The sequence below is a fragment of the Amblyraja radiata genome, chromosome 32 (genome assembly GCF_010909765.2).
Source record: "Amblyraja radiata isolate CabotCenter1 chromosome 32, sAmbRad1.1.pri, whole genome shotgun sequence".
NCBI lineage: Eukaryota > Metazoa > Chordata > Chondrichthyes > Rajiformes > Rajidae > Amblyraja > Amblyraja radiata.
In genome coordinates, this window is record NC_045987.1 from 21880097 (window position 1) to 21895047 (window position 14951).

The window sequence follows — 14951 nt, forward strand, 5'->3', positions numbered from 1 at the left end:
CATTAGTTATTAGCATTAAACTACTGGATTGTGTTAAAAACGCACAGGTTCGCTAATGTCCAACAGAGAAATAAATGCGAGCTCCTAAACTATTCTGACATTTATGTGGCTCCAAGTTGTAATATTTGAAGAATTCCAGCAAACCACTCAGTTGAAGCAATGAGGGATTAGGCAATAAAATGCTAACAGCGGCAACATATCCTGGAACATTAGAGATGAGAAAACTTAACAAATTCAGTATATCCTGCCTGCACATATTATAGATTCCTACATTATATCCTGCCTGCACATATTATAGATTCCTACATTATATCCTGCCTGCACATATTATAGATTCCTACATTATATCCTGCCTGCAAGAAATCTTCTGCAGTTATTTCAAGTCTTTGTGAAAACATTAAAACCATTTCATGCTTAAAGAATTACTTAGCAGAACGTCTTTGGTTCATTTACTGTAGTTGAGAACATTGGTCTACTTCTCTTCACATGGTCTCTCATTGGCATTCCCAAGCAGAATGAAGCTATTAGTTGAACACAATCAGATTGCATAATACTGCAGTGGATTTTCTCTGAGGCATCAGAGGCTGAGAGGAAATCGGAGATAAGTTTATAAAATTATGAGAGGCGTAATAGACAGTCAGAACTTTCTTTCCCCAGGGTGGAAATGCCTAATAGCATTAAACGGAGATGAGTAAAGTTCAAAGGAGTTATGTGGAGCAAACATTTTTTTCCAACTAAGTGGAGGGTGCCTGGAACATGCTGCCAGAGGTACTGGTGGAAGCAGGTACGACAGTGGAGTTCAAAAGACATTTAGGTAATCATATGAATATACAGGAAATGGATGGATATAGATCATGTGCAGGTGGACGGGATCAGTTTAATTTATCACCCTGTTCAGCACAGACATCATGGACTGAAGGGCCTGCTCTTGTGCTGTAGAGTTTAGTTTAGTGATGTAATATGGAAACTCACCCTTCGGCCCACCGAGTCAATATTAACCAATGATCACTCGTTCTATCCTTCACACTAGGGAAAATTTACAGAAGCCTATTAACCTGCTAACTCCGCGCAGTCAGCATCCGTAGTCTGGATCCAACCAGGGTCTCTGGTGCTGTGAGGCAGCAACTCTATAGCTGCGCCACTGTGCAGCCCTGTATATAGTTCTACTGTATGTTCTATTGAAAGAACTATTTCTGTTTTTAGTTCATTTCTACAAGGGACAGTAACAACTGTTCGAGGCAGAGGCACTTTCAGGAAATGTATGGAAAATTATTACATTTTAAGTCCGGTCTTGTACAGTTCACTGCCCATGTGCAGCCATTCAAAACCACCCAGCAATTTGCAGATAAATAATGCTGCATTTTGTAAGCCTAATGGGCCTGTCCCAACTTACAAAGCTTTTCAGCGGACTGTCTGCGACCTTCAAGCTCGGGGGCACTCGCCTGAAAAACTGCGAGCTGGAACGACTGTCAGCGCGGAACACACAAACACATCGCAAAGGCAGGGGCCAGGGAAAGCGGGGGAGCACTGTTTGAAATTGACACAGTGCAAAGCCAAGGTGATACCCACGATGAACAGGAATGTTAAAGGCGGCTAGCACAGTGTATGGTAAGCCCTTTAAAAGAGCGGGGGGGAGAAAGGGGGGGGGGGGAGAAAGGAGGGGGGCGGAGGTGAAAGGGGGGACAACAGAAAGGGGGGGGGAGAGAGAAAGGGATTGGGGGGCGAGAGAGAAGGGGGGGGAGAAAGAGAGAAAGGGGGGGGGCAGAGAAGAGGGGGCGGGAGAGAAAGGGGGGGAAGAGAAAGGGGGGAGAGAGAAAGGGGGGGAAAGAGGAAAGGGGGAGGAGAAAGGGGGGGGGAGGGAGGCGGAGGGGGAAGAAAGGGGGGGGGAGAAGAAATGGGGGGGAGGAAGAAAGGGGGGGGGGAGAAAGGGGGAAAGGGGGGAAGAGAAGGGGGGGAGAGAGAGGGGGGGAGGAAAGGGCGGGAGGGAAAGGAGGAGAAGAAAAGGGGGGAAGGAAAGGAGGGGGAGAGAAAGGAGGGGAGGAAAGGAGGGGGGAGGAAAGGGGGAGAGGGGGGGGAAAGGGGGGGGGAGAAAGGGGGGAGAAAGGGGGGGAGGAGGGGGAAGAAAGGGGGGAAGAAATGGGGGTGAAGAACGGGGGGGGAGAAGGGGGGGGGAAAGGGGGGGGGAAAGGGGGGGGGAGAAAGGGGGGGAGAAAGGGGGGGGGATAAAGGGGGGGGAGAATGGAGGGGGGGGGGGGAGACACTTTTAAGAAGCCAGACAACTTTTAATAAGCCAGAGATACACAGCTGTGAAGTTTAGCGGGCATTTAACATTACCGGTCAGTTTTCCTTGGTTTTGAAACTCGTGCTTACGTTTTTTTTTCCCCCAATGAGACAATTAAAATGCCCGGTCAGCAAAGGAGATTTCCTACGGGTACCTCGATGACCTACAACAACATGGCGACCCCACTACCACTGCACTATGACTTCAAAAGTATCGATTTTCTCCATTGCAACCAATTTCTGGTCGCGGAACATTTTTCAACATGAAGGAGACTCACCAGAGACCACCTACGAACATGTGGCGACCATGTGGCGAGCTTGTGGCAAGCGCAGAGTCTCCTGAACTCGCAAATAAGGTCGCCTAAGTGGGACAGGCCCTTAACTCTAGCTTTCAGAATAAATTGCTTTTGTTTAGTTTTTTGTCACTTGTACAGTGAAAAGCTCTTGTTGTGTGCTATCCAGTCAGCGGAAAGACAATACATGATTACAATCGAGCTATTTACACGAGCCCTTTCAATTGAACATAGAACAGTGTAGTCTGATATTAATTCCAAAAAATAGAAGATATATTTGAACATAAAATAGGGAAGAACTGGATACTTGAATTGGAGCAGAAACTGCCCACAAATATTAACCCATTCAACTGCTTTAATATAATAAACAGGATACAAAAAGTAAGAAGGGTCTCGACTCAAAATGTCACCCATTCCTTCTCTCCAGAGATGCTACTTATCCCGCTGAGTTACTCCAGCATTTTATGTCTATCTTCGACTTAAACCAGCATCTGCAGTTCTTTCCTATACAAAAGGTAATGCCATGTATTATTTTAAAATGACTTATAAATACAAGATCTGTGAATTCTTACGATTCTGACGGTTCATTGGTTTTCTTGATTAAACAAAGAGAACATTTGAAAACTTTCATTTAGAACATAAGCTCTTCGCCTAATAAAGAGTTTTTCTCTTAATTTTGTGAACAGTTCTATTGAGGAACGGCCTTTGATTGTGTTTCTCTGCTAAGTGTACTTTCAAGCTCGATAATCACTTCACTCCAAGTGGCCCAGCCAGAAGTAAGGTTGATTGTGTTTCAAAGAGTATTTTCCTCTTTGACTTGTTTGACGGATTGGACTCCGGAGAAAATCACCGACATCAACAATAGAGCATTCTTTGGCAAAACAAATTTCAGGAGTTGATTAAGGCAAGATGTTGCTGATGCCTGCAGATTGCAGGGAAAAAAACTAATCCCTTCACTCCCCTGGGACAGACCACCTACCTGCACTATCATATATTCAAAGGCTATTTTATTACAAAGCCAAGAATCCAGGATCGTAATGCTTTTAAGCCTCGAATGTGAAGGGAAAATGTTCATGCGGTGGTGATTAGAATGACAGGTTTTTCTAAAAATGTTTCACAATCTTTGGATACATGCCTGATGTTAATAACAATCTTTCCTAACCAAACTGACTGGCAATAAACAGAAACTTCAGTGAACGCACACTTCAGAGAACAACAGGCCATCAGGAAGTTCCCTGGTCATAAATACGGAAACTTTAAGCCCAACACTGTGAATACAAACTGGGGCAACTATAAAAGACAACAGGGGAATGATTGATTAGGTCCTAGACTGAATCTAAATCTTGAGAACTGCAAAAAAAGGAAAAAAAAACAAAAACATTTGCTGTTTGGCTGAATGTGAATGTTAATAATTGCTCTATAGTTATTAAAATACACATTCATCCAAACAGCAAAAATAGTTATTTGATTTATTTTGTTAAACATTTCTTTTAACAAAGTACATTTGTATCAATAGTTATGCCCCATCTGGAAACATTTATTATCTGAAAGTAAGTGTGACATTTAATTAAAACAGAAGATGACAAACTCCTTTGTTTAGATTTAAAAACCAGAAACACAGAGAACGAATTACAATATCAGCAAACAATAACATCACCCTTACAAGCAGCCCCGCTACCCAGTGCAACATTCTTATATGGAACAATATTAAAGCATTGGGATTTTTATGTTATTCCCATTTCAGCTCTGGATGTTACAGCTGTATTGGTAACTAGGGATTCTGATGCTTTCCAGGACTTTTTCACACGCATCTGCTGCATTTGACTCATTTCCTCCCAGTTAATATTTTATTGGGAAATAAAACTGGCAATTTATCAATCAGTTAATAACTGGCAGATTGTGGCACATGGACCATGTGCAGGCAGAATGGTTTAGTTTAACTAAGCATCATGTTTGGCATGGACAGTGTGCGCTGAAGGGCCTGTTCCAATGCTGTACTGTACAAAATGCTATATTGTAGCGGCACCTAGTGGTGGCTTGGGGCAACACGAACCCTCGCTATTGGCTGGCACGGGCACGTGGTCGCGGGTGCGTTTTCGCGGGTTTTTGGATCGTCAGTTATTCCAAAGATCCTATAGGATCTTTGAGTTATTCAAGCTCCCCCCGTGTAGAAGGGGGTTTGTGTTATTTGGCTGACCCAGAACGTTTACCGTTTTAAATAAAGAATTCATTTTTACTCAACTGACCTGTCTCGCCAAAATATGTTCTATTGTCCAGTAAAATTCCTTAGGGCAGTAAATAGGAATCTAAATATTTCATATTTTGCTCCTCTCAACCAAGTGCAATGGAGGACCCACTTATAAGCAGAGACCAAGTCATAATGAAATGTTGTACCTTCATATAATAAAGTCAGAAGTTCACTATAAAACTTCACCCTTCAATAAATAAACAGCTGATTAAAGGCAGCAAATGTAGATTATTAAATCTCACAGGATAACATCAGTGAAATAAATGCCATTCCTCCTTTTACTGTGCACTATAGTGGTGGGGCAGGAGCTACATCCTTGGACTAGTCATCCAAGAGATCTGACCCAACAATTTAAAGACTGAATTTCAAATCCCACTCTGGAATTTAAGTTTGATTAATTAATTAAATAAGTTGAAATTGTTTTAAACCGTTCATGACCTTCTATTGAGCTCACACGTGCAACCAGAGCAGGAAGTATAGCTTCCTTGCCGGTCTGGAGACCATGTGGTAAGCTTTTAACAGCTCTCCAAAGCGGCTTGGCTAGTCACTCAGTTACATCATAGCTGAAGGAACTTCCTTACCTTCTCAGAGCATTGGGGGATAAACAGTACATTTTTGTTTAGTTTAATTTAGAGATACAGTGTGGAAACAGGCCCCTTGGTCCACCAACTCTGCACCGACCAGCGATTCCCACACATTAACACTATCCTTCACACACTAGGGACAATTTTACACACACCAAGCCAATTAACCTACAAAGTTGTACGTCTTTGGAGCGTGGGAGGAAACCGAACATCTCAGAGAAAACAGCACCAGCAGTCGGGATCGAACGCGGGTCCCTGGTGCTGCAAGCGCTGTAAGGCAACAATTCCACCCCTGCGCCACTGTGCCGCCATTGGCCTTGTTGGTTTTTGAAGGTGATATCCCCCTCACCTCAAAAGAGAATAGCCATCTGTATGATGCTATGACTATAACGCCAGCCCTCCTCAACAAATTCAGATAGAAGCCAAATTATAACCGGTATTGGGTATGAGCAAACAGATGATGCATAATTAATATGATCATAAATTTGGTTCACTCGTACTATTTTTTAAATGTATCTTATCTCTTTAGGTTGACATATCTGCCTGAATATTAATTGACTTTTATATTCAGATGCAAAACAGTGAAATCTGGAATAAAAAATGTTATTATTCAGGTCAGCAAATTCAGAGAGAAAGAACAAGAGTTAATGGTTTAAGACAATGACACAAAACTTTTTCTCTCTCAAAGACCAGATAATAAAGGATTAGAGCGATATGGGCCAAACGTGGACAAATGGGACTAGCTTAGATGGGGCATTTTAGTCGGCATGGATGAGTTGGACTGAAGGGCTTGTTTCCATGTGTGATGGATATTCACTCTCAGCTCAAAATTGGTTCTCACTGACTCGGCCCAAAAAGCCTCATTGTTGACCTCAGCTTTCTTGCGCAGCAGCCAAACTGATAACGGGAAAGATGCTTACAACACTGATCAAGGTTCAAGATTGCTTCTTAATCAAGGGTCAAGATTGATATTTGTTAATTAAGTTGAATTTCTAACCAGTATAACGTGCTTACCCTCTTGACATGATCAAGAGAAACAATACTAGCTGTGATAACATCGTACTTTGATCCTCTCGACGTACCCAAGGAACAATGAAGTCACTCTATTTGATCTGATCCATAGAGTTGCAAAACATCACGAGGATGATGTCAACTCAGAGGAAAACAGTATAAATGTGAGAGGGAAATGAGAGATATGAAGAGGTACATAGAACAAATGAATGAAAGATATGCAGAAGAACAAAATCGGAGCCAGCAATGATGATCAAGGAAATGTGGAGCCCACAATGGTCCATTGTTGGCTGTGGGGAAGATGATAACGAGTAGATGCAAACAGTGAAACTCAGCAGGACGACAGTGAGATTAGTATGATGACTAGGGTGGGGGGTAGACGGAGAGATACGGGATACTTGAAGTTACTTGAAGTTACAGAAATCAATATTCATACCACTGGGATTTCACCCCTCAGCCTCGCTCTGCGATGGACGAAGTGCTCATCCACAACTCATTAGCATGGTTCTTTAGTATTGTAACAATTGTACCTCTGTTTGGGAATCCTTTGTAAATTGTAATCTCTGCAGAAATTATTCTCAGAATTGAACGTGCTTCATTTTAAAACTAACTATGTTCAAACCATTTCATTAGATGGAAGTATCTCCTCCTTAGTTGGGAGGGGGGACCCACCACTCAAATTAGTGATTATTGACAGCTAGACCTTTGCAGATAGAGACTAAGGTGGTGAAGCAAATTAGTCTTTGAACTATAAGCCAATATAGTACAAATCTCCCAACAGTGAGGATACTTATAGATACTTATAATAGAAAAGACTGAACATTTTGACTTTAGGCTTCCAACTCTCAAAGGTGTACAATCATTCCTGGTCTCCAAATGTGCATTCAGGATTATACCGAGAACCTGCTCATGTTGGAAGCACATGGGAGTCCAGTGTAATTGACAGATGGAGCACGCAATCTCATAAAACTATTCATCTACCTGCCCTGCCAAACACGTCGTCCCAGAACTTCAAGTGCAGAAGTCTATCGATATCCTGCCCCTCATTTCTGCAGAATTACATGAATTGTCAGATGGCGGTGGCAGCAGATGCAGGGAAACAAAGGTGCCTATCAGCGGGTTGGGGTCTTACCTCCCGCACCCTCAAAAATGTGCTGGATGCTACGAGGTCGGCTGCAGGAGGCATCCCGGGGGCACGAAGACTGAGCCGTGGCCAGGTGAGGCGAGGGACGATGGCTCACAGGTCGATATGTCTGGATCGATGCATCGGTGAAGTGGGCTGCTGGAGGCCCTGTCACAGCCTGGGGCTCGATTGGACCGGGCACCGCTCCAAGTGGCCGACCATGCTGAGCACATGCAGCCTGCAGCAGCATTGAGTGGCGGAGCAGTGGTGGAGGACACCAACAATTACACTTGGCCAGGCCAACCCTGCAACGCCGGCAGAATATCGAGCCTTTATGGCCATGTTAAGAACTTTAAACCCGAATCATGAAAAATGGCGACATTGCATATTGTTTCAGTGTACTGTTCCTCTACACTTCTACTTCACTAACTTTGTGCTTACGAACAGTAATACTTTTACTGAACTCTGTACAAAAAAGGAATTTCACTGCACCTCAGTTCACATGACAATAAAGTAACATTGAATTGAATTATCATTGAATGTCTTTATGACAACTGTCTAACCTGCTGAAAATTTCCAGCATGTCCAATACTTAAATCTGTTCACCAAGCAATGCACCTGGTGCATGTGTCAGAATGCCTTACTAGATTTACAGTGTAGTGTGAACGTTAGATTTTTTACAACTATCCCGTCATCTCCAGTGAACCCAAAAGGCAATTGTACAGTAACTGGAGCAGCTTTGTACTGGGGAGGTCACAGGCGCCCAGTTGGATAACACCCAACAGTTGTAGCTTCACACCACATATTTTCACATTGCGGATGAGGGTTAAAATCCAACTCAGACGGATGATATTAAAGTTCCCGCTTTTTGCCAAAATGCCACAGTTGAAGATGCTATCAAGTTCCTCACCCCGAGCCACAATTGTTCCCAATGACACGGTGCACCAAGACAACTGTGTAATATTGACTAACAACCGCACTGTTACGCCCAAGGCAGGAAATCCCTGTATTAAGGAAGTGGGAATATAGGACCAGGGCAAGTTTTGCATTACAGATGACTTCAAGATCTTTACTTTGATCCAGTTTTTATTCCCATAGTTCTCCTTTTATACCTCATGTCCCTTTTGAAATGCTTTGTCTAAATTTAAGTACAATCATCCTTTAGATTTCACCAAAGGTTAAGTCCTGAAATCAGAACTTCAATGGTATTTCTTTTGTTACACTAATGACTGCAAACTTTTTACACTAGTATTGTGGTCACCATTTTGTGGCAGATATTATCTGCATGTATTTTCTTTATAGGCCTGTTATGCTGTACAGAATTTAATTGTTCGGTTGGTAAATATAACAATTAAAGACTCTTGACTCTTCAATCCACTGTGAATCTGCAGTGGACAGACCGGCTGCGAGAGGCAGTGTGGTGCCTCAATGGTGGAGTGGGCCGCTGGAGGCCCTGCAACAGCCTGGGGCTCAGTTGGACCGGGCGCCGCTCCAAGAGGCCAAGTGCGCGGACCGGATGCAGCCTACGGCGGTGAAGGATACCACACCTACGCCTAGCCAGGCTGACCCTGCAACATCGCCAGGACAACGGACCATGGTCAGGTTAAGAACCCTGCACTTCCAACAACTGAGACTAGAAAATGGCACCAAAAATTGGTGTCGTGTATGATGTATCAGCGTACTACTACTATACACATGTACTGTATCTGAGATGCTTATCTAAGATGTATCTAAATGCTTTTGTATAGTGATACTTGTACTCAGTGGTATACAAAAATGAATATCGCTGTACCTTGGTACATGTGACAGTAAAGTACCATCGACAAAGTGCCATCGACAAAGTACCATCGACAAAGTACCATTGTAAGCAGCAAGGTTTATGTCCAGTCTCTACCCAGCCACTATTCACTGCGTTTGCTGCACTTTAACTACCCAATGTTGCAAGAGAAACAGAGAGAAGTCAGACTCTCTGCTCCCAATCCTGTGATGGACTTTCTGCTAAGTGTGCCTTTCTCTAAGAATCGAGCCTAATAATAATAATAATAAATTTTATTTGTGGGCGCATTTCAAAAGTCTCAAGGACACCTTATAGAATTTAACAAGAGTAAAAAACATATAATCGGAGTAAAATAAATAATAAAGACATCACCAATACACAAATTAAAGACAGAATTCGATCCAAAGACAAAAAAATAAAAAACACAATGTGAAGAGCCTAGTGACCTTCGAAAGTATTAAGGTAATCCATCCTGGGCAATTGTTGCATGTAATTGTTACCTACAGTGAACAAGAGGCTGGTTAGTGACACAAGGAACCATAGATGCTGGAATCAAAACACAAGGTGCTGGAGGAACTCAGCAGCTCAGGCAGCATCTGTGGAGGGAATGGTCAGGCAATGTTTTGTGTAGGGATCCTTCTGCAGTCTTCAGCCTGATTGTAATCGGGGAGAGATAGCTGGAAAAGAGGGGTTGTGGCAGAACAAAGCCTGCCAAGTGATGGGTTGATGCAGGTAAAGGGTTTGGATTGGTGGGTGGAGTAAGTGGGTGGAGTAAGGCTACAGGTTAAAAGGAGACTGAAGGGCCTGTGCCACTGCGGCGACCTAATTGGTGAGTTTAGAAGAGTTTAGGAGAGTTTGAAAAAGTGTCATGTTGAAGATCTTCTTCGACTATGTTGAAGACTATCTAAGACTACCTTCGACTACCTTCGATTACCTACGAATAACATGCCGACCTACCTACTTCGACTAAACCTACGAGTAAAAAAAATATTGATTTTTTCCATGGCGACCTCTTTTTACTCATGGGCATTTGTCAACATGTTGAAAAATACGCCGCGACCTAGCTGAGGCCTCGAGTACACGGGGACTACTCTCGAGCATGAAGGAGAGTTACAAAGACCTCCTAGGACCTCGTGTCGACCATTCTGCGAGTATGAGTCGAGGGAAAACTCTTCTAAACTCGCCAATTAGGTCGCCACAGTGGGACAGGCCCTTAAAAGGAATTCAAGGAATTCCTTCTGAGACAGCAACATTTTCCTATTACATACTATATGAATATAACAGGATTTTGTTTTGATAAACCAGGTTTTAAAGGAAGGGTTTTACATCCACCAGATGTGGCATACGTGTGTTCAAATTACAAATGACAACCCTTCGCAGGTGGAACACGAGATCCAGAAAAACAAAGGAATTAATTCCACTGAAGTGTAATGTTAGAACTCTGGACCAGCCCTTTATTAACTGTGATCTGATATGATTATTTTCCTCTTGCATACAGAAAGATATATATTCAATAGGAACCTGTTTTTTTTACATAAGGGGTGGTGGGTGTATGGAACGAGCTGCCGGAGGAGGTAGTTGAGGCAGATCCTATTGCAACATTTAAGAAACATCTAGATAGGTACATGGATAGGACAGGTTTAAAGGGATGTGAGCCAAATGCAAGCAGGTGGGACTAGTGTAGATGGGATAGGTTGGTCAGTGTGGGAAAGTTGGGCCGATAAGCCCATTTCCACGCTGTATGACTCAATGTACACATGGCCAGAATAATGCACAGCACCCATCTCACCAAGAGAACATTTTATTATAGGCTGTGAATAGGGTAGAGAAGGGCTGGGCTATGGATATGGTAAGTGAAGGGACTATAACGTGGCAGATATGACACAACAGGTTATACACAAAGTTGAAGCACACAGCACAAAATAGTCATTGATTGCATAGGTACAAAGCTGGCTAAGTAGCTGATGGTCATGTCTAATAGGGAGTCATAGAGTTATAAAGCAGACAAACAGGCCCTTTAGCCCAGCTTGCCCAAGCCGACCAAGATGCCCCATCTACACTAGTCTCACCTGCCCACATTGAATCTGGAGCACACTCTCTCCTCCAGCACTTTGTGTTTTGCTCAAGGTTCCAGCATCTGTGGTGCCTTGTGTCTCTAACTAACCACCCTCTTAAGTATAGGTAACAATTACTTGTGCAACAATTGCCCAGGATGGCCTACCTTTATATTTTCAAAGGTGAGGTATTTGCTCATTCTATTGAGGCTGTGATGTTTGGTGGACTGTGTGGGGTGGGAAGACCCATTGCTCCTCCCTTGTAGCAGATGGCGCTGCACAGGACAAAGGGAGATGTTGTGTATATAGTTTATCCTGTCTGTAGACAGTATGCGGGTAGCCGTTGTGACTAGTCTTGCTGCCAGCATTGAGTAATATAATAAAGACTTCTGTTGTACCTTGAAGACTCTCAAGTTTTTGTGCAGACTTAGTAAAAGAACACGAGAGTGGGATACAGATTGCATCCAAAGACCCAGATAAGAGCCTATTTTTTTCTGGATTAAAAAAAAATAGAACTCAAACTAACATGTCTCGGCAATTCGATCGTTTCGATCCCGAGCGAGAAAGGTGGTCGTCGTATTTAATGCGCGCTGAGTTTTATTTTGAAAGTATGGCAATTACGACTGACCAGAGGAAGAAGGCTCTCTTGTGTTCATCAATGTCGCCAGAAACTTTTGCACTGCTTCAAAATGTACTTACAGAAGAAGTATAAGAAGTATACAGAAGAAGCCTCATATGCTGAAATCACAACGGCTTTGCAGCTGCATTCCGAAGAAAGTCGAAATTTCCTCGCAGCTCGCCTTTATTTCTACCGGACAGTGCAACAGGAAGGGCAATCGATTACCGAATTTCTTGCCGACCTTCACACCAAGCAAAGACATGTGATTTTAAAACTCAATGCTGCGAAAAGTGCCAAGACAATGCGTTGCGGAATAGACTGGTTATGGGCTGCAGACATGCATTCATCCAGCAGGCGATTCTCAAGGAATCAGATGCATCATTGAAGAATGTGCTAAGATGGCCGAGCTGCTGAGTAAAGAACTGCACAAAATGGCCGGCGAAACAGCGTCGAAGCTCTCTCAGGAGGTGCATACAGTTCGTCAGACTTGTCCGCAACGCCAGAAACCACTTGATTGACCCAGAGCAAATCTGGAGACGGTGGGACAGTTTCAGATGTTCCCCTGTGGGGGGAGGATCGAAACCCTGCTACCAGTGCGGCTCGACTGCTCATCATCACCGTGAGTGCCCGTATATCAAGTCCGTTTGTTATGCCTGTTACCGAAAAGGTCATCTGCAGGCAGTGTGTCAATCCGTAGGAAAGCTGCAAAAGGCCAAGAAAGCGCAAAACACAGTCGACCAAATCGCAGAGACCATTTCTATTGAAGTGCTCGGTGTGTCCACGATCATCAACAAGCCGAGGATTTCGCTGCAGGTCTCGAACGTTGATCTACAATTCCAGGTGGACACTGGTGCGGCTGTGTCGCTAGTGGGTCAGGACATCTGGGACAGGATCGGATCGCCGAAACTGAAACTGGCCAACATCTGCCTTTTCGGATACGGACGACAGCCCATTCTCACGAAAGGCAAATGCACTGTCGCCATTTCCTGTACTGGTGTGACACTGATGTTGCCGCTGATTGTCGTGGGTAAAGAAGGTACAACTCTGTGCGCCATCGACTGGATCCATGTTTTCAAGCTTGACATGAACGCCCTGATCTATGATGGATCAACTGTGGCATTGTCATCTATCCCGGATTGCAATATCATCAGCAAGTGTGAGAACAACCTACAGAAGGTTCTTGACCAGTTTCCAGCCGTTTTCGCACCTGGACTCGGACATTGCACAAAGATGAAGGCACGGCTCATACTCAAAGACGATGCATTCCCTAAGTTCTTCAAACCAAGACCAGTTCCGTTCAGTCGGCTGGACGCCGTCGACAAGGAACTCTGCCGTCTTGAAGAAATGGGAATTATCACCCATGTGGACCATTCAGACAGGGCCACACCCATAGTAGTCGTTCAGAAGCCTTGCGGTGACTACAAAGTGACTGTAAACCCTCAATTGCTCATTGATCAACACCCCATACCAAGAGTGGACGAGCTGTTCATCAAGCTGCAAAGAGGACAGCACTTCTCAAAGTTGGACATGTCCGATGCGTATCTCCAAGTGGAACTGGACGACGAGACAAAAAACCTGCTTGTGATCAACACACACAAGGGACTGTTCAGATACAACCGAATGTCATTTGGACCGGCGCCGGTGCCGACCATCTTCCAGAAACTGGTCGACAATCTGGTTGCTGGGATTCCGTATATAGCCGCCTACCTGGATGACATAATTGTCACCGGCTGGACAGAGGAAGAACACCTGCAGAACCTAAAACAGGTCCTCACGACACTGAACAACTATGGCATGAAGTAGCGCATGGACAAGTGCGCATTTTTCCGACAGCAGGTCACATATCTCGAACATGTGATCTCGGCAAGTGGTCTGAAGCCATTGGAAGAAAGAGTGGACGCCATTGTGAAATTGCCAACGCCCGAAAATATGAAGCAGCTTGAAAGCTTCATGGGCAAGGTTAACTGCTATGGCAAGTTCATACCGGCACTTTCGACTGTGCGCACCTTTGAACAACCTGTGAAAACAGGACATCGAATGGCACTGGTCCAAAGAGTGTGACCATGCATTCACCAGGTTGAAGCAGACGTTAGCCCAGAAGACGCGTATGGTCCACTATGACCCATCGAAGCCGATTTCGCTGGCCGCCGATGCATCGCCATATGGTCATGGAGCTGTAATCTCACAAACGGCGCCGAATGGCAAGGAAGAACAAATCACTTTCACATCCAAAACGCTGACGAACGCTGAGAAAAACTACAGCCAAGTGCAGAAAGAACAGCATACAGATAAATCAAATACTGATATCTCTTCAAAAGAGAACAGTGAGGAAAACTCTGGCGATTCTAAGCCTTTAGCAAGAGTTGTGAAACACAAATAATGCTGGAAAAAAATAGTGAAGTGAGGTCGAGCCAAATGGAGACGTTCAAACTGGAAAGGGGGAATGTGATGTTTGATGGACTGTGTGAGGTGGGAGGACCTGTTGCTCCTCCCGTGCAGCAGGTGGTGCTGCACAGGACAAAGGGAGATGTTGTGTATATAGTTTATCCTCTGTAGACTGTATGTGTGTGCAGCCATTGTGACTAGTCTTGCTGCCAGCATTGAGTAATATAATAAAGACTTCTGTTGTACCTTAAAGACTCTCAAGTTTATGCAGACCTAGAAAACGAACACGAAAGAGGCCTTAATGAGAGAATTGAGGAAAGAAAGTTGCTTGGCTACGTAGCAACGGACTGGAGTTGGAATTAATTGTTATGGGGCTTGGCAGTGTAGGTGCAAAGATGATGTTTTATCATCCCAAAGTTTCACTTGCACCTTCTGAATGTCTGTCTGCTACTTTATATCATAAAATTCTGTGATTCATCATACATTACATGTAAAAATAATGAGGATTAGCATAGGTGGGCATCACAGTGGGCATAGACAAGGTGAGCTGAGAGGGTCTGGTTCTGTGCTGCACTAT

At 44.0% G+C, this 14951-nt stretch overlaps 1 long non-coding RNA gene across 1 annotated transcript; it reads left to right on the plus strand.

Moving 5' to 3' along the window:
- Positions 1 to 1066: 1066 nt before the first annotated feature.
- Positions 1067 to 12703, plus strand: LOC116990819. The gene is made up of 3 exons (XR_004416632.1): positions 1067 to 1108; positions 8952 to 8954; positions 12692 to 12703. It is a non-coding gene; the product is annotated as an uncharacterized LOC116990819 (long non-coding RNA).
- The last annotated feature ends 2248 nt before the right edge of the window (positions 12704 to 14951 follow it).